The sequence below is a fragment of the Tamandua tetradactyla genome, chromosome 3 (genome assembly GCF_023851605.1).
Source record: "Tamandua tetradactyla isolate mTamTet1 chromosome 3, mTamTet1.pri, whole genome shotgun sequence".
Classification (NCBI taxonomy): domain Eukaryota; kingdom Metazoa; phylum Chordata; class Mammalia; order Pilosa; family Myrmecophagidae; genus Tamandua; species Tamandua tetradactyla.
Window position 1 is genome coordinate 163,594,428 of NC_135329.1, and position 20,436 is coordinate 163,614,863.

Consider the following 20,436-nt stretch of genomic DNA (forward strand, 5'->3'; position numbering starts at 1 on the left):
GGATGAAACGGAGCCTTCTGCGGTGGCTTGGTTGCCTCTGGACTCAGCGCCGGGATTGCACAGGCTGCAACTGCCCCAAACGCAGAAGCAGGCTGCTTTCGGGGCTGTCTGCCACCTGGGCCTTCCCCATGGGAGGGGTGAGGCGCAACTCAGGTGGAGTCCCTCTTTCAAGAAATTCAGATCCCAGGGCTTCGCAATATGAAGCCATTAAAACCAGCCTACAACCTTTCCTCTATCTCCACCAGACCCCCAGCAGGGAGAGCCTCCCAAAGTTAAAGGAGCCACAACATATTATGCTGGTGGGACCTGCAGACAGACAAGTGCCACATACTGGGCAGGATAAGAAAAACAGAGTCCAGAGACTTCACAGGAAAGTCTTTAAACCTGCTGGGTCTCACAGTCAGGGAAAACTGACGCAGGTGATTCCTTCCCCCCGAAAGGAGGCCAGCTTAGTCCGGGAAAACCCGGGTAGAGTCTGTAATACCTATGTAGACCCTCCTAAGGGTAGGGAGGGAAAAGGCACCTTACAAGCAGGACAAGAAACAAGAAAATAAGAAATGAAAATTTACCCTCTGTTAAACAAAACTTAAGCTAGAGGCCCAGAAAAAGCTGAACTGAAGGTCAATGAACAGATAGATAACAAACTCATCTAGCAAGAAAACCCTAGGTAAGATAAGTGAAAGCGATCTCCAGAACAAACTAATTAGGGTAATTGAATGTCCAGACGCCAGCAAAAAATAACAAATCACACCAGGAAAATTGAAGATATGGCCCAATCAAAGGAACAAACCAGTAGTTCCAATGAGATACAGGAGCTGAGACAACAAATTCTGAATATACGAACAGAAATGGAAAACCTCTTCAAAATCCAAATCAATAAATTGAGGGAGGACATGAAGAAGGGAAGGAATGAACAAAAAGAAGAAATGGAAAGTCTGAAAAAACAAATCACAGAACTTATGGGAATGAAAGATACAGTAGAAGAGATGAAAAAAAACGATGGAAACCTACAATGGTAGATTTCAAGAGACAGAGGTTAGAATTAGTGAACTGGAGGATGGAACATCTGAAATCCAAAAAGAAACAGAAACTATAGGGAAAAGAATGGAAAAATTTGAACAGGGTATCAGGGAACTCAAGGACAATGTGAACCGCACAAATATACGTGTTGTGGGTGTCCCAGAAGGAGAAGAGAAGGGAAAAGGAGGAGAAAAACTAATGGAAGAAATTATCACTGAAAATTTCCCAACTCTTATGAAAGACCTAAAATTACAGATCCAAGAAGTGCAGCGCACCCCAAAGAGAATAGATCCAAATAGGCGTTCTCCAAGACACTTACTAGTTAGAATGTCAGAGGTCAGAGAGTAAGAGAGGATCTTGAAAGCAGCAAGAGAAAAGCAATGCATCACATACAAGGGAAACCCAATAAGACTATGTGTTGATTTCTCAGCAGAAACCATGGAGGCAAGAAGACAGTGGGATGATATATTCAAATTACTAAGAGAAAAACTGCCAACCAAGAATTCTATATCCAGCAAAACTGTCCTTCAAAAATGAGGGAGAAATTAAAACATTTTCAGACAGAAAGTCACTGAGAGAATTTGTGACCAAGAGACCAGCTGTGCAAGAAATACTAAAGGGAGCACTAGAGACAGATACGAAAAGACAGAAGAGAGAGGTGTGGAGAAGAGTGTAGAAAGAAGGAAAATTAGATATGATATGTATAATACAAAAGGCAAAATGGTAGAGGAAAGTATTACCCAAACAGTAATAACACTAAATGTTAATGGACTGAATTCCCCAATCAAAAGACATAGACTGGCAGAATGGATTAAAAAACAGGATCCTTCTATATGCTGTCTACAGAAAACACATCTTAAACCCAAAGATGAACATAGGTTGAAAGTGAAAGGTTGGGAAAAGATATTTCATGCAAATAACAACCAGAAAAGAGCAGGAGTGGCTATACTAATATCCAACAAATTAGACTTCAAATGTAAAACAGTTAAAAGAGACAAAGAAGGATACTATCTACTAATAAAAGGAACAATTCAACATGAAGACATAACAATCATAAATATTTATGCACCGAATCAGAATGCCCCAAAATACGTGAGGAATACACTGCAAATACTGAAAAGGGAAATAGACACATCTACCATAATACTTGGAGACTTCAATTCCCCACTCATCAATGGACAGAACATCTAGACAGAGGATCAATAAAGAAACAGAGAATTTGAATATTACGATAAATGAGCTAGACTTAACAGACATTTATAAGACATTACACCCCACAACAGCAGGATACACCTTTTTCTCAAGTGCTCATGGATCATTCTCAAAGATAGACCATATGCTGGGTCACAAAGCAAGTCTCAACGAATTTAAAAAGATTGAAATCATACACAACACTTTCTCAGATCATAAAGGAATGAAGTTGGAAATCAATAATAGGCAGAGTGCCAGAAAATTCACAAATACGTGGAGGCTCAACAACACACTCTTAAACAACAAGTGGGTCAAGGAAGAAATTACAAGAGAAATTAGTAAATATCTCGAGGCGAATGAAAATGAAAACACAACATATCAAAACCTGTGGAACGCAGCAAAAGCAGTGCTAAGAGGGAAATTTATTGCCCTAAATGCCTATATCAAAAAAGAAGAAAGGGCAAAAATTCAGGAATTAACTGTCCACTTGGAAGAACTGGAGAAAGAATGGCAAACTAACCCCAAAGCAAGCAAAAGGAAAGAAATAACAAAGATTAGAGCAGAAATAAATGAAATTGAGAACATGAAAACAATAGAGAAAATGAATAAGACCAGAAGTTGGTTCTGTGAGAAAATCAATAAGATTGATGGGCCCTTAGCAAGATTGACAAAAAGAAGAAGAGAGAGGACGCAAATAAATAAGATCAGAAATGGAAGAGGAGACATAACCACTGAACTCACAGAAATAAAGGAGGTAATAACAGGATACTATGAACAACTTTGTGCTAACAAATACAACAATGTAGATGAAATGGACAGGTTCCTAGAAAGGCATGAACAACCAATTTTGACTCAAGAAGAAATAGATGACCTCAACAAACCAATCACAAGTAAAGAAATTGAATCAGTCATTCAAAAGTTTCCTAAAAAGAAAAGTCCAGGACCAGATGGCTTCACATGTGAATTCTACCAAACATTCCAGAAAAAATTAGTACCAACCCTGCTCAAACTCTTCAAAAAAATTGAAGTGGAGGGAAAGCTACCTACTTCATTCTATGAAGCCAACATCACCCTCACACCAAAACCAGGCAAAGATATTACAATAAAAGAAAACTACAGACCAATCTCTCTAATGAATATAGATGCAAAAATCCTCAACAAAATTCTAGCAAACCGAATCCAGCTACACATTAAAAGGGTTATACATCATGATTCATCCCAGGTATGCAAGGATGGTTCAACATAAGAAAATCAATTAATGTAATAACACCATATCAACAAATCAAAGCAGAAAAATCACATGATCATCTCAATTGATGCAGAGAAGGCATTTGACAAGATTCAACATCCTTTCTTGTTGAAAACACTTCAAAGGATAGAAATACAAGGGAACTTCCTTAAAATGATAAAGGGAATATATGAAAAACCCACAGCTAATATCATCCTCAATGGGAAAAAATTGAAAACTTTCCCCCTAAGATCAGGAACAAGACAAGGATGTCCATTATCACTACTGTTATTCAACATCGTGTTGGAAGTTCTAGCCAGAGCAATTAGACACGAAAAACAAATACAAGGCATCAAAATTGGAAAGGAAGAAGTAAAACTATCACTGTTTGCAGATGATATGATACTATACATCAAAAACCCTGAAAAATCCACAGCAAAACTACTAGAGCTAATAAACGAGTACAGCAAAGTAGCAGGTTACAAGATCATTCAAAAATCTGTAGTGTTTCTATACACTAGCAATGAACAAGCTGAGGGGGAAATCAAGAAACAAATTCCATTTACAATTACAACTAAAAGAATAAAATACCTAGGAATAAATTTAACTAAAGAGACAAAAGACCTATACAAAGAAAACTACAAGAAACTGTTAAAAGAAATCACAGAAGACCTAAATAGATGAAAGGGCATATCATGTTTGTGGATTGGAAGACTAAACATAGTTAAGATATCAATTCTACCTAAATTGATTTACAGATTCAACGCAATACCAATCAAAATCCCAACAACTTATTTTTCAGAAATAGAAAAACCAATAAGCAAATTTATCTGGAAGGGCAGGGTGCCCCGAATTGCTAAAAGTATCTTGAGGTAAAAAAACGAAGCTGGAGGTTTCACGCTGCCTGACTTCAAGGCATATTATGAAGCCACAGTGGTCAAAACAGCATGGTACTGGCATAAAGATAGATATATTGACCAATGGAATCGAATAGAGTGCTCAGATATAGACCCTCTCATCTATGGACATTTGATCTTTGATAAGGCAGTCAAGCCAACTCACCTGGGACAGAACATTCTCTTCAATAAATGGTGCCTAGAGAACTGGATATCCTTATGCAAAAGAATGAAAGAGGGACTGTATTCCACACCCTATACAAAAGTTAACTCAAAATGGATCAAAGATCTAAACATTAGGTCTAAGACCATAAAACAGTTAGAGGAAAATGTAGGGAGATATCTTATGAAGCTTATAACTGGAGGCAGTTTTATGGACCTTACACCTAAAGCAAGAGCACTGAAGAAAGAAAGAACTAAATGGGAGCTCCTCAAAATTAAACACTTTTGTGCATCAAAGAACTTCATCAAGTAAAAAGACAGCCTACACAATGGGAGACAATATTTGGAAGCGATATATCAGATAAAGGTCTAGTATCCAGAATTTATAAAGAGATTGTTCAACTCAACAACAAAAAGACAGCCAACCCAATTACAAAATGGGAAAAAGACTTGGACAGACACCTCTCAGAAGAGGAAATACAAATGGCCAAAAGGCACATGAAGAGATGCTCAATGTCCCTGGCCATTAGAGAAATGCAAATCAAAACCACAATGAGATATCATCTCATACCCACCAGAATGGCCATTATCAACAAAACAGAAAATGACAAGTACTGGAGAGGATGTGGAGAAAGAGGCACACTTATCCTCTGTTGGTGGGAATGTCAAATGGTGCAACCACTGTGGAAGGCAGTTTGGCGGTTCCTCAAAAAGCTGAATATGGAATTGCCATATGACCCAGCAATACCATTGCTAAGTAACTACTCAGAGGACTTAAGGGCAAAGACACAAACGGACATTTGCACACCAATGTTTATAGCAGCATTATTTACAATTGCAAAGAAATGGAAACAACCAAAATGTCCATCAACAGAAGAGTGGCTAAACAAACTGTGGTATATACATATGATGGATTATTATGCCGCTCTAAGACAGAATAAACTTATGAAGCATGTAATAACATGGATGGACCTAGAGAACATTATGCTGAGTGAGACTAGCCAAAAACTAAAGGACAAATACTGTATGGTCCCACTGATATGAACCGACATTAGAGAATGAACTTGGAGTATGTCATTGGTAGCAGAGACCATCAGGAGACAGAAATAGGGTAAGATAATGGGTAATTGGAGCTGAAGGGATACAGACTGTGCAACAGGACTGGATACAAAAACTCAGAAATGGGCAGTACAATACTACCTAATTGTAATGTAATTATGTTAAAACATTGAATGAAGCTGCATGTGAGGTATAGTGTTTTTTTTTCTATTATCGTTTTATTTCTTTTTCTGTTGTCTTTTTATTTCTGTTTTATAAATCGATGCAAATGTACTAGGAAATGATGAATATGCAACTATGTGATGATGTTAAGAATTACTGATTGTATATGTAGAATGGAATGATTTCTAAATGTTTTGTTAGTTAATCTTTTTTAATTAATAACAAAAAAAAAAAAAGAAAGAAAGAAAAGCGAAGATGGCTTTAGACTTCCTAAAGGAAAATAGTGGACAAAGATTATAGCTTTATTTTTTTAAAACATTTTTATTGTGAAATATGACATATATACAAGGAAAAGAATGAAAAAGTAATTTTCAATTTATACTTCAATTAGTGGTTACAGAACAGATTTCAGAGTTCATTGTGTGTAAGCATTGTACTATTTCATATTTTTCCTTCTAGGTGCTCAAAAATACTGAAGGCAAGCAGGCATATCAGTATAGTGATTCAGCAGTCATAATTGTTTATTAAATCCTATTTTGTCTATTGTACTTCCTCCTTCTCCTTTGATCCTTCTCTAATCTATAGGGATTTTTAGGCAATGTGTGTTCTGATGTTTTCATGTTGACTAGGAGTGTCAACGCTAAGGGATAGGGGGATATAATTAATTGATAATCCTGGAGAGGCTGGTCTCTCTGGGTTTCAGGATTTATCTGGCCTAGGAATCCTCTGGAAATTATAGGTTCCAGGAAAGAAAACATATTGCATGAAATTTTTATACAGTGTCAGTTTGAGCCCTAGATGTTCTTAAGCATTAACAGGAGTGATTTTGGTTGGGGGTTAGCAAACCTTGGCAGTTAGCACTATCCAACTGAAGCTTATGTAAGGGTAGCCTCCAGGAGAGCCTCTTGAGTCTATTTGTTCTCTCTAGTGAGTAGTGGCTACTAATACCTTATTTTATTATACTTCTTTCCCCCCTTTTGGTCAGGAAGGTATTGTGGATACCACAGTGACAGTGTCAGAATCGTCCTTGGGAGTCATACCTCACATTGTCAGAGAAACTTTCATTCCTGAATGTCACATTACACATAGGGTGGAGGGTAATATTTTCCTTGAAGAATTCAGCTTAGAGAGGGAAAGGCCATATCTGAACAACAAAAGAGGTTTCCTGGAAGCACCTCTTAGGCCTTGTTATAAGTCTTAGTTTTCCACCATAGAATTAAGTTTCATATGACAAGCCTCAAAATCAAGGGTTTGGCCTGTTTTCTTGGGAGTCCCCAATGGGTGAGAGGGTACACGGGGTTTCCAGGGTGGGAAAGTTGAGTAGTTCCATATTTTTTTTCCCCTTTTGGCCCTCAAGGGACTTTATCAATACTTTCTAATTTCCCCCCACCACAGTCTGAGATATATCCAAGTATTACATTGAGCTATACCAAATTGCAAGGCCTCGTTTCCTTTCTGAATACCAGGAATTTGGGTATTTAAATGAGTTTTCCACTCATTTAAACTTAGAGTTGCTCAAAGTTCCAGGGAAATACCAGCTGATACATGTACAGCTCAGTGTCTCATAATCTAGAAATACTCCTAAGCATCAGACTAAGTGTGGCTGCTGTAAGGGCTTACAATCTAGGGTCCAGTTTTCTTATAAGTATTTTCTGAAAGAGACCTTAGCATATTTATTCTTTTGTTTCTGGCTTATTTTGCACCATACATTGTCTCCAAGGTTTATTCAGTTCATTGTGTGCTTCTTGATGTCCTTTTTGTAGCCACACCATATTCAGCCATATAAATGTATCACATTTCATCATGCTTCTCAGTCTTGTAGCCTTTGGCTCCCTTCATCTTTTGGGCCTCATGATAATATTCAAAACAAACTATCTTATAGTATCCTCACTTGCCTTTATAGCAGCACTCTTAATTTTAGACAGTTTTCATTGGTCCCAAGCAACAAAGAGCTGACAAACTCAGCATCACCAAATATCAAATCAAAACTACCCCTTATCACTTGTCCCTCCCCCCCACCAATTAATTTCCCCTGGTAGTGCTGTGACAACTGTTGATATCTACCTGTCAACTATCAGCCATAGCATGCACTTTTAATTTTCCCCCATACCCTTCTGCTATTGACTCTTTGCCCACTATTGAACCTTTTGAATAATTCGTGCAAGAACTTATTTATAATTGTGGATTTAATCAGTTGGATACATCCCCTTTCAATCATATTTATTTTGAATATGGTGATGTTACATATAACCCCACTAATTAGTTATCATCACTTCTATCTGTTTCCTAGTATTTAAGTTCATCTTCTTCGGGTAGCCATTCCCCCATCTCTAGCTTCTGTTTACCTCTATGTCTGCTAAATTCTATAGTGTAACCTCTGAGATTAACTTTACCAGAGTTATAAATGTGAAATCAAATCAGTATCTATCCTTTTGTGTCTGATTAAGGACATAATGCTGAATGAAATTAAGGTTCATCTATGTTGTCATATGTTCAGGACCTCATTTTGTCTTGCTGCTGCATAATATTCCATCATATTTATATACCACATTTTGTTTATCCACTCATCTGTCCATGAACCCTTGGATTGTTTCCATTTTTTGGCAATTGTGAATAGTGCCGCTATGAACATCAATGTGCAAATGTCTGTTCATGTCACTGCTTTCAGCTTTTCTGGGTATATACTGAGTTTGGTATTGCCGGGTCATAAGATAACTCAATATTTAGTTTTCTGAGGAATCACCAAATTGTTTTCCACAGTGGCTGTACAACATTATACATTGCCACCAATAGTAAGTGTACCAATTACTCCATGTCCTCGCCAGCATTTGTAGTTTTCTGTTTCTTTAATTTCCCTTATAGCTAATGAAAATGAGCATCTCTTCATATGCTTTTTAGCCCCCTGTATTCGTTCTTTAGAAAACTATCTATTCATATCCTCTGCCCATCTTATAATTGGGTTGTTTGTTCTTTTGTTGTTGAGCTGTGTAATTTCTTTATGTACACAGGATATCAAGCCTCTATCCAAAATGTGGTTTCCAAATATTTTCTCTCATTGAGTTGGCTACTTCACCTTTTTGACAAAGTCCTTTGAGGCAGGATGCTCTTGATCTTTAGGAGTTCCCATTTATCTTTTTTTTCTTTCACTGCTTGAGCTTTAGGTGTAAAGTTTAAGAAGCTACTTCCTATTACTACTGGATCTTGAGGATGTTTCCCTGCATTTTCTTGTAGAAAATTTATGGTATTGCCTCTTACTTTTAGGTCTTTAATCCATTTTGAAGTAATTTTTGTTTATGGTGTAATGTAGGGGTCCTCTTTCATTTTTTTGGCTGCTGATATCCAATCTCCCATGTCTCTTTACTGAAAAAGAGTCCCAGTTCAGTGGATTTTGGGTCCTTATGAAAGATCAGTTGCCCATAGATTGTTAACTGATCAATCTGATCAAACTGATTGTCTTTTCCGCACTCTCAATTCGATTCCATTGGTTGATACTTCTTTCTTTGTGACAGTACTATGCTGTTTTGACCAGTATGGATTTATAGTAAGCTTTAAAGTCAGAAAGTGTTAGTCCTCCTGCTTTATTCTTCTTTTTTTTTTTTTTTTTTTTTTTTTTAAAGGAAAGACAGAGAGAAGGAAGGAAGGATAGAAGGAAGGAAGGAAGGAAGAAAGGGAAACATCTTTAAACATTTTCTTGTTTTATTGTATTTTGTTTTTCCGTTTTTTGTTACATGGGCTGGGGCCGGGAATCGAACCGAGGTCCTCCGGCATAGCAGGCAAGCACTTTGCCCGCTGAGCCACCGCGGCCCACCCTTATTCTTCTTTTAAAGGATATTTTTAGCTATTTGGGATTTCTGTCCCTTCCAAATATATATTACAATCTCTCACTGTTATATTTGATAACTAGCTTTTCCAAGTCTTCAAATTAGATTGTTGGGATTTTCATTGGTATTCCATTGAATCTTTCAATTAGTTTGGGTATAATTGACATCTTAATGACATTCAGCCTTCCTATCCATGAGCATGAAATATCTTTCCATCTATTTAAGTCATTTTAAATTTCTTTTTGCAATGTTTTATAGTTTTCTGTATATGAGTCCTTAACATACCTGGTTAGACTTATTACTAGATACCTAATTCTTTTGGTTGTCATTGTGAATGGATTTTTTTCCCTTAACGTCTCCTCAGATAGGTCACTGCTTCTGTATAGAAGCATAACTGATTTTTGTACATTATTCTTGTATTCTTATACCTTTACTGAATTTGTTTATTATTTAAGTAGTTTTGTTGTAGATTTCTCAGGATTTTCTAAGTGTAGGATCATGTCATCTGCAAATAATGAAAGTTTTACTTTTTCCTTTCCTATTTGGATACCTTTTATTTCTTCCTCCTGTCTAATTGCTCCAGCTAGGAAATTTAGCACAGTGTTGAATAATAGTGGTGACATTGGGCATCCTTGTCTCCTTCCCAGTCTTATGGCAGACACTTTCAATCTCTCACTGTTAAGTATGATACTGCCTGTGGTTTTTCATATATGCCCTTTATGATATTGAGGAAGTTTCCTTCGATCCCTACATTTTGAAGTGTTTTTATCAAGAAAAGATGCTGAATTTTGTCAAATGCCTTTTCAGCATCTATCAATGTGATTATGTGATTTTTGCTTCTTGGTTTGTTAATGTGCTATATATTGTTGTTTGATTTTCTTGTGTTGAACCACCCTTGTATTCCTTGTATAAACCCCACTTGGTACTGATGTATAATTTTTCTAATGTGTTGCCGATCTGATATGCTAGTATTTTGTTGAAAATATTCAGTCATTAGGGAGATGGGTCTCTAGTTTTCCTTTTTTGTAGAATCTTTATCTGGTTTTGGTATTAGAGTGATGTTAGTTTCATATTAGGTAGTGTTCTTTTTTCCTCAGTTTTTTGGTGGAGTTTGAGCAGGACTGGTGTTAGTTCATTCTGGAATGTTTGATAAAATTCCCCTGTGAAGCCATTTGGTCCTGAGCTTTTCTTTGTGGGAAGATTTTTGATGACTGATTGGATCTTTTTGTTGGTCATTGGTTTGTTGGGATCTTCTGTTTCTTGTCGACTCAGCATAGGTAGTTTGTTTGTGTGTAGGAATCTGTTTGTTTCATCTAAATTGTCTGATTTGTTAGCATATAGTTGTTTGTCCGCGACTTCTCGCTCAGCGTCAAGCCCCCGGCCGGCGGGTGAGACAATGAGGAGAGACAGAGAGACGCAGACAAATCCGCGCTGGTGAGAAACACAGATCCAAGACACGTAGCAGTTGTAAGCACAGACCTTTACTGGAGTTAAGCTTGCATTCTCTGTTTCAGGTTCCGCGCGGGACAAGATGCCCCGCGGGGGAACAACCTCTATGCGGCCGTCAGGTACGGCTCCCTGCGGGTCGTCTCCACCCACCCTGTCCGGGTAACCTCTTATATACTGTGCCCAAACCCAATAGGTTAGTGCCACGTATACAGAGGTGATTGGAAGATAGGGTTGATGGGCGCGTACGTCATACGCGGAAACAGGATGCGGGCGCCATCTTGACTCACTCGATGGGCGGGGGGAACTCTAGAGCAGGCTGCAGCGCGACCACTAGGCCCAACCCGGGAGGCGGCTCTCCACAGTTGTTCATAGTATTCTCTTAAGAATTTTTCATGTTTCTTCAGGGTCCATTTTAAAGAATCCCTTTTCACTTCTGATTTTGTTTATTTGCGTCTCTGTTTTTCCTTTGTCAGTCTAGCTAGAGTGCATCAATTTTATTGATTTTCTCAAAGAAACTACTTTTGGTTTTTTTTATTCCTTCTTTTTGTCCTCCTGTTTGTTTATTTCTGCTGTAATTTTTGTTATTTCTCTTCTTTTGTTTGCTTTGGGGTTAGTGTGCTGTTTTTTTTCTAATTTCTCCAGGTGAGCAGTGTAGTTCTTGATTTTTGCCCATTCTTTTTTTTTTAAATATAGGCCTTAGGGTAATAAATTTGTCTCTCAGTACTGCCTTTGCTGCATCCCATAAGTTCTGATATGTTTTATTCTCATTATCATTTGATTCCAGGTATTTACTGATTTCTCCAGCAATTTCTTTTTTGACCCACTGATTCCTTACAAGTGGGTTGTTTAATCTCCATATATTTGTAAAAGCTCTGGTTCTTTGATAATTATTAATTTTCAGCTTTATTCCATTGTGGTTAGAGAAAGTGTTGAGGATAATTTCAGATATTAAATCTGAAAGGACTTACTTTGTGTCCTAGCCTATGCTCTATCCTGGAGAATGTTCCATGTGCCCTAGAGAAGAATGTATATCCTGGTGTTCTGTGGTGTAGTGATCTATCTGTGTCTGTTAAGTCGAATTCATTTATCCCATTGTTTAGGTTCTCTGTTTCCTTGTTGATCCTCTGTCTGGTTGTTCTGTCTGTAGTAGAGAGTGGTATATTGAAGTCTCCCACTATTAATTTTGTAATGTTTATAGCTCTGTTCAGTTTTGCCAGTGTTTGCTTCATGTACTTTGGAGCTCATTGATGAGGAGCGTACACATTTATGATTGCTATTTCTTCTTTGTGAATTGTCTCTTTTATTAATATGTAGTGCCCTTTGTCTCTTATGATGTCCTTTCACTTAAAGTCTATTTTGTCTGGTATTAGGAAAGCTATTCCTGCTTTCTTTTGGTTACAGCTAGTGTGGAATATCTTTTTCCATCCTTAGACTTCCAGTCTGATTGTGTCCTTGAATCTAAGTTGTATCTCTTACAAACATCATCTCAGTTGATGCAGAAGAAGGTATTTGACAAAACTCAGCATCTTTTCTTGTTAAAAACACTTCGAAGGTAGGAATAGAAGGAAACTTCCTCAACTTGATAAAGGGCATATTTAAAAAACCCACAGCTGACATTTTATTGAGCTGTGAGGAACTGAAAGCTTTCTCTCTAAAATTGGGAACAAGACAAGCATCTCCACTGTCGCCATTGTTATTCAACATTGTGCTAGAACTTTCAGCTAGAGCAGTTGGGAAAGAAAAAGAAATAAAAGGCATCCAAATCAGAAAGGAAGAAATAAAACTTTTCTCTGTGGCAGATGGCATGATCCCATACTTAGAATGTCCTGAAAAAACTACAACGAAGGTACTAAAGCTAATAAACACGTTCAGCAAAGTAGTGGGATACAAGATCAACATACAAAAATCAGTAATGCTTCTGTACGCCAGTAATGAGCTATCCGAGGAGATAATCAAGTAAAAACTTCCATTTACAACAGCAACTAAAAGAATCAAATATCCAGGAATAAACTTAACCAAGGATGTAAATGGCCTATACACAGAAAAGTATAAACCATAACTAAAAGAAATCAAAGAAGATCTAAATAAAGGTAAAGACATTCTGTGTTCATGGATTGGAAGGCTAAATGTTGTTATCAGGTCTACACAAATTGCTGTATAGATTCAGTGCAATACCAATAAAAATTCCAACAGTCTACTTGGCAGAATGGAAAAGGTAGTTATCAAATGTATTTGGTTAAGAGTCCTTGGATAGCCAAAAATACTTGAAAAAGAAGAGTAAAGTGGAAGGACTCATGTTTCCTGACTTTAAAACATATAAAGCCACAGTGTCAAAACAGCATGGTACTAGCATAACAATAGACATAATGATCAATGGAATCTAATTGAGAGTTCAGAAATAGACCCTCAGCTCTATGGTCAGTTGTATTTTTTGGGGGTGGGGTGGGGGGGATGTTACAACTCAAGTTTAGATCTTTATTTTTAGCACTCTAAGATACTGGAGACTAAAAGAAATATCAATATAATGATTGAGTGATCATACTCATTTGTTAAACCCCACCTTCTCTGTGTAACTTCACCATCACCTTTAATCTTTCTCTCACTCTTTATGGTATTTGGGCTATGCCCATTCGAATTTTCTCATGTTGGAAGGGGCTATCAATAAAATGGGATGGAGGACGAAACAAGTTGGTGTTTTTAAGAGGCTGGGCTTTCTGTATTTCAGGGCTTATCTGATCCAAGGACCCATCTGGAGTTTATAGGTTTCTGTAGTTACTCTAGTGCATGGAACCTTTGTAAAATCATATATAATGCCCTAGGTGTTCTTTAGGATTGGCAGAAATGGTTTTCGTTGGGATGTTGCAGGTTGTGGCAGGTAGCAATGTCTGACTGAAGATTGCATAAGAGTGACCTCCAAAGTAGCCTCTTGACTCTATTTGAACTCGCTTAGCCACTGATACCTTTTGGGGGGGGGAGGAGTGGGGGGAGGCACCAGAAATCGAACCTGATACCTTATTTGTTATACTTTTTCTCCTTTTGGTCAGGATGGCATCGTTTATGGGGACAGGGCCAGGCTCATCCCTGGAAGTCATCTCGCATGCTGCCAGGAAGACTTTCATCCCTGGATTTCATGTCCCAAGTAGGGGAGAGGTCAATAGTTTCACTTGCAGAGTTGGGATTAGAGAAAAGAAGGCCATATCTGAACAATAAAAGAAGTCCTCCAGAGGTGACTCTTTAGCATACCTATATGTAGGTTAAGCTTTTCCACTACATACATAAGCTTCACAAGAGGAAGCCTCAAGAACAGACTTGGTCTGTTGATTTGGGTGTCCCTAATGTTTGGCACAGTACCTTTGTTTTCCCTGGTGGTAAAGTATCATAGTTCCATCTTTTGTCTCCCGTCTCTCATGGGATTTTGCCAATACTTTTTTATTATCAGCTTAATACACTCTGGGATGTATCCAGGCATTACATTAAGCTATAGAGAATTAAAGGCTCTCATTCTTATTCTGGCCTCCCTGTGTTTGCATTGTTTAAATGATCTATCCAGACAGGTTGAGTTAGATTATGTGCTACAGAAAATTTAGGTTCTTTCTTGCTTTGGTCTCAGAGAGAAGATGAGGTTCTAAAATATAGACAATGTCTTCCGTATCTTGTATTCTGAATTACCTTAATCCTGACCTGATCAACTTCATTCTTACCTCTAAATACCAGATTATACATTTATAAAACAGCCTCTCAAATCAGAAATAACAATTACTGTTCTGGACTAAATGTGACTGCTATAAGAGTTTACAGTCAAGGCCCCTGTTTTCTTAAAAGTATTTTGTAAATGAGACCATACAATAATTGCTCTTTTGTTTCTGGCTTATTTTGCCTCACCAAATGTTCCACAGGTTCATTCACAATGTTGCATGTCTCACATCTTCCTTTCTTTTTGTAGCAGCACAATATTTGATCATATGTATACACCATCATTCACCAGTTTACTTCTCAGTCAGTTTATCCTCTAGCCACCTGCATTCATTAGGCATCATGTATAATGTCCAAAGTCAATAGTCCATCAACACTCTCAATTTTAGATTGTTCCCAAGAGAAAAATAACCAATAAACACACCCTCACCAAATAGAAAATCTAAACCTCCCCTTAACTCATGCCCCCACTATTTACCCCTGATGTTGCTGGGCTACTGTTGATGTTTTCCTGTTAAACATAGCTATAGTATGCAATAGCAGTGTTCCCCCTATATCCTTGACTTATACACTCCTTGTACAAGATCTATACCTTTGAAGTAGTTCATGTAAGAACTTGTTTATATTTGTAGTGTTAATCGGTGGTACAGATGGGTCTGTATATCACTTTTCAGTTATGTTCACCTTCAATATAGTAATATTACTTATAGACCCGCTAGTGAACTGCCTTCACTTCTATCTATTTCCTTACATTTGAGTTCAACCACATTAGCTAACCACTTACCCATCTCTAGCTTCCATGTATCTCTAGGTCCCCTATTCTGTATTATAAGCCTCAGATTTTACCTTTACCATGGTCATAAAAGTGGAATCATACAGGATTTATCTGTTGTGTCTGGCTTATTTCACTCAGCATTATGTCCTCAAGGCTTATCCATCTTGTCATGTACTTCAGGCTCGTCTCACTACTGCATAATATTCCATTATATGTATATACCACATTTTGTTAATCCACTGGTCTTTTGATGGGCACTTGGATTGTTTCCATCTTTTGGCAATTGTGAATAATGTTGCCATGAGCATTGGTGTACAAGTGTCTGTTTGTGTCACTACTTTCAACTCTTCTGAGTATATGTCGGGTAGTGGTATCGCCAGGTCATACGGCAGATCAATATTTAGTTTCCTAAGGAACCGCCAAACTGTCTTCCATAGCAGCTATACCATAATAAATTCCCACTAGCAGTGCATAAGTGTCCCAATTACTCCGCATCTTCTCATTTGTAGTGAAACATTTGTAGTTTCCTGTTTGTTTAATAGAATCCATTTTTATAGATGTGAAGTGGTATCTCATTGTTGTCTTGATTTGCATTTCCCTTAGAGCTAATGAGAATGAATATCTCTTCATGTGCTTTTTAGGCATCTGTATTTTCTCTTCAGAAAAATGCCTATTCATAATTTTAGTCCATTTTGTAATTGGGTTGTTTGTTCTTTTGTTATTGAGTTGTATGATTTCTTTACATAAACAGGATATCAAATCTTTATCTGATGTGTGATTTCCAAATATTTTCTCCCATTGAGTTGGCTGCCTCTTCGCCTTTTTGAGTCTTTTGCGACATTAAAAGCATTTGATTTTGAGGAGTTCCCATTTACTATTTTTCTTTTGTTGCTTGTGCTTTGGGTATAAAGTTTAGGAAGCTACCTTCTATTATTAGGTCTCTTGAAGCTGTTTCCCTACATTTTCTTCTAGGAGCTTTATGTTACTAGTTCTTATATTTAGGTGTTTGATCCACTTTGAGTTAATTTTTGTATAAGCTGTAAGGTCCTCTTTCATTCTTTTGGCCATTGATATCCAGTTCTCCTATGCCCATTCATTGAAAGGACTGTTTCATCCTAGTTCAGTGGATTTGGGGGCCTTGTTGAAGATCATCTGACTATAGATGTAGATGTATATGTGTGGAGGAGGTGGTTGTGCATGTGCGTGGGTCTAGGTGTCTGGGCCCTGGTGTGCACATGCTCAGAGCTCAGGAGCTGCGGACTGGGGTTGTGCCTGCATGGGCTGGTGATGGGTGTGACCCAGATGAGTAGGTCAGTGCTTTCCCAGAGCTATGGGGCGTGGCAGAGGTGCACAAGTGCATGTGCAAATCTGGGAGAGCCATATATTGATGTACAGATGTGCAGAGCTCAGGGGCAGCAAGGTAGGGTTGAGCAAGTATATGAGCCTGGTGTGGGTGTGGCCCGGTTATGAAGATGAGCACCTGCAGGCTGGATGCACAGGCGACTGCCTGCAGGGGACAGGGAGGGGATATTGGGCATAGGTGCTTGGGTCTTGGGAGGAGCAGAGTAAGACTGTGAGCCTGCACGGGAGAGCACATACCCACCCCTGGTTGTGTGAGTGTGGGGCGGGGATGTGTGGGGGTGGGTTGGGGGGTGGGGTCGGGATGGGTGTGTAGGGAGTACAACAGGGGTAGGGGTGGGTAATGGGGTTCAGGTGCTTGGGGCATGGGGTGAACCGTGGGGCAGGGGCGACATGTGTGAGGGCAGTGCATTCAAGGAATGTGGCTTGGCCTACTTCCATTACCCCGTTTTGCTGTCTGTGCACTCCTGAGGGCTCAGGTCTTGTGTTTCGAAAGGGGCAAGAGGCACACATTACTTAAGGTTGTTTGCACAGGCGAACAGTCTCCAGGCCTCTGCATTTCAGTTCTTCAGCCTTTGCAACCAGGGCCTCACCATGTCATGTAGAAGACTCCCTCCAGGTCACGTTTACCCTCGAATTTCTGTCACAGTTGCCATCCCATTCCCCTTCCAGCTGTTCCTTAGAGCAGGGGTAAACCTAACTCTTCCCATTCCGCCATATTCCCTGAACTCTCTGGTCAATTGACTTTTGACAAGGCTGCCAAGAACATTTTCTTCAGTTAATTGTGTTGGGAGAAGTGGATATCCATATGGTAAAGAATGAAAGAGGACCCCTCTCTCACAGTGTATGCAAACATAAAATTGAAAATGAATCAAAGACCTGAGTATAAGAGCCAGTATCATAAAACTCCTGGAAGAAAATGTAGGGGAACAGCTTCAAGATCTGTTTATAGGCAATAGTTTCTTAGACCTTAGACCTAAAGCACAAGCAATGAAAGAAAAAAAATATGTAAATGGGAACTCTGCAAAATCTAATACTTCAGTGCTTTAAAGGACTTTGTCAGAAGTACCTTGTGAAAAGGCAACCTACTCAGTGGGAGAAAATATTTGGAAACCACATATCTGGTAACAGTTTGATATCCAGAATGTATAAAGAAATCATGGAACTCAATAATAAAAAGACAAACAACTCAGTTTAAGAATGAGCAAAATATATGAATGGATATTTTTCCAGGATAAAATACAAATCGCTGAAAATATGCTTAGCTTCACTAGCTATTAGGGAAATGCAAATGAAAACCACGAAATAGAGATATCATTTCACACCTACTAAAATGGCCTCTAGAAAAGTACAAGTGTTGGGAGAAGATGTAGAGAAATGGAAACACTTATTCACTGCTGGTAGGAATGTAAAATGAACAGCACTGTGTAGGATGGTTTGGCAGTTCCTAAGAAAGCTGAGTGCAGAGTTCCCTTACAACTCGGCAGTCCTACTACTTGGTATATATCCAGAAGATCTGAAAGCAGAGACACAGACACTTGTACATAGATGTTCATTATGGCATTATTCACAATTGCCAAAAGATGGAAACAACCCAGGTGTCCATCAACACGTAAATGGGTAAATAACATATGGTATATATATATGCACGATGGAATATTATTCAGCAGTAAGAAGGACTGAAGTCCTAAAGTACTCAACAGCATGAATGAACATTGAGGACATTGTACTAAGTGAAATTGATCAGATACGAAAGGACAAATATTGTATTATGTCATTAATATGAACTAATTATATGTAAACTCATGGACATAAAATCTAGAATATAGGTTACCAGGAGATAGAATGAGACTAGAGAATGGAGAGCAGTCTTTTAATATGTGCAGAATTTTTAACTAGATCAAACTTAATTGTTTGTAAATGGATAGAGGTGTCAGTAGTACATTATGGTAAGTATAATTAACAGTGCTGAATTGTGGCTGATGTGATGGAAAATGGACATTTAGAGCCATATATGTCACCGGAACGAAAACTGGAGGTTGAAACATGAGACTCTTTAACACAGTGAATCTTGTGGTGGGTAATGACTATGATTAAAAGTACAGATAAATATATATCTTTTTGAAAGTACAAATACATTGTTGGCAAGGAATCAATAATAGAATGGTATATGGGAAAATATGTACCTATTGTAAACTATGGAGTATAATTGACAGTAATATCTTAGTATTCTTTCATCATCAGTAACAGATGTACCACATTAATACCAGGAGTCAGTAACAGGAGGGGAAAGGAGATATGGGATGTTTTGGGTTTTCTTTTTTGTTTTTTTTTCTCTCTTTGGGGTAATGAAACTATTCTAAAATTGATTTGTGGTGATGAGTACATGACTATGTGATGATACTGTAGTCATTTATTGTATACTTTGGGTGGAAGGTATGATTTGTGAATATATCTCAGTAAGATTGCATTAAAAAACTATAACCTCACACATGTGGAATCAGAAGAGGAATTTTGGTACTCAATTTTACCTGATGGTTCACTGAAAACTTTTTTGATACAGGTATTGTTTTTCTGGACTCTTGTAAATGAGATAAAGATATACAACTGAAGCCTTTTTTAAAATAGGCTTTTCATGCTATGAAGCCTTTTTTAAATAGGCTTTTCATACTACCTGGGAATTCTCTTTCTTTTGTCAGTATCCTGAAAGGTCTGTCAAACCTTCTCCATACTCCTTAAATCTTTAAAGCACTGTCTTTTCACTTCCAAGAAATGACCTCTCTTTCTCCATTTCAAAAAAATAGAAGCGAACAAAGGGAAACTTTCTCAATTCCGAGCTAACAACTCTCCAAACCTGCTTGCATCTATACCCATTTTTTTGTCATTGCCTCCTATTCAAGAGTATCATATGAAGACATTCTTTTGATACATAGTCATGTCCAATTGTTATCCTATCTCTATTGTACTTCACAGTTAAACTTTCTAAAACATCTGTCTAGGTTTACTTTTTTATGTCTTCCCTATAGTCACTATTCAAGTGACTGAAATCTGACTCTGTTTACTTCCTATAGAACTGCTCTCACACTCCTAATGACTAAATCCACTGGTCACATTTCTGTTCTTACCTTCATCTCTTGCCATTGGACTTGTGCACTACTTCTTTCTTCTTAAAACACTTTCTGATCCTGTATACTACCCTCTCCTGCAGCAGCCTCTGTGGCCACTCCTTTTTCTGCCTGCCCCTTGATCGTTGATGTTGATGTTCCCTCCTAGGCCCTTTACACATTTTCCTCAGGTTTTAGGAGGTGTTAAGTGAATATTTAATAAATGAGTAAATTGTTTGTATCTGCATTGATGATTTCTTAAGGGATTTGATTATAATTGATCCTTGCTAACTGAAGAAATTGTAGTATTTCAAACCTGATCATGATTCTCTTATACTACCTGTTATGTACATGCAATGAAAAAAATCCAAGCTTTTATGTTTGTAAAGTTCAGTTATGTTTTTGTGAATTGTCTTTACAGAAAAAGTAATTGCAAAGATAATTTTGAAGAACATATTTTTTTCCAAATTTTTATGCCCAGTTGATTATTTACATTTATAAATCCTATGGCATTGCT

At 37.9% G+C, this 20,436-nt stretch overlaps 1 protein-coding gene across 12 annotated transcripts in view; it reads left to right on the forward strand.

The window, feature by feature from the left end:
• Positions 1–20,436, forward strand: part of PMS1 (PMS1 homolog 1, mismatch repair system component) — a 124,703-nt gene that overhangs the window by 60,224 nt on the left and 44,043 nt on the right. The gene's annotated exons all lie outside the window — the stretch shown is intronic.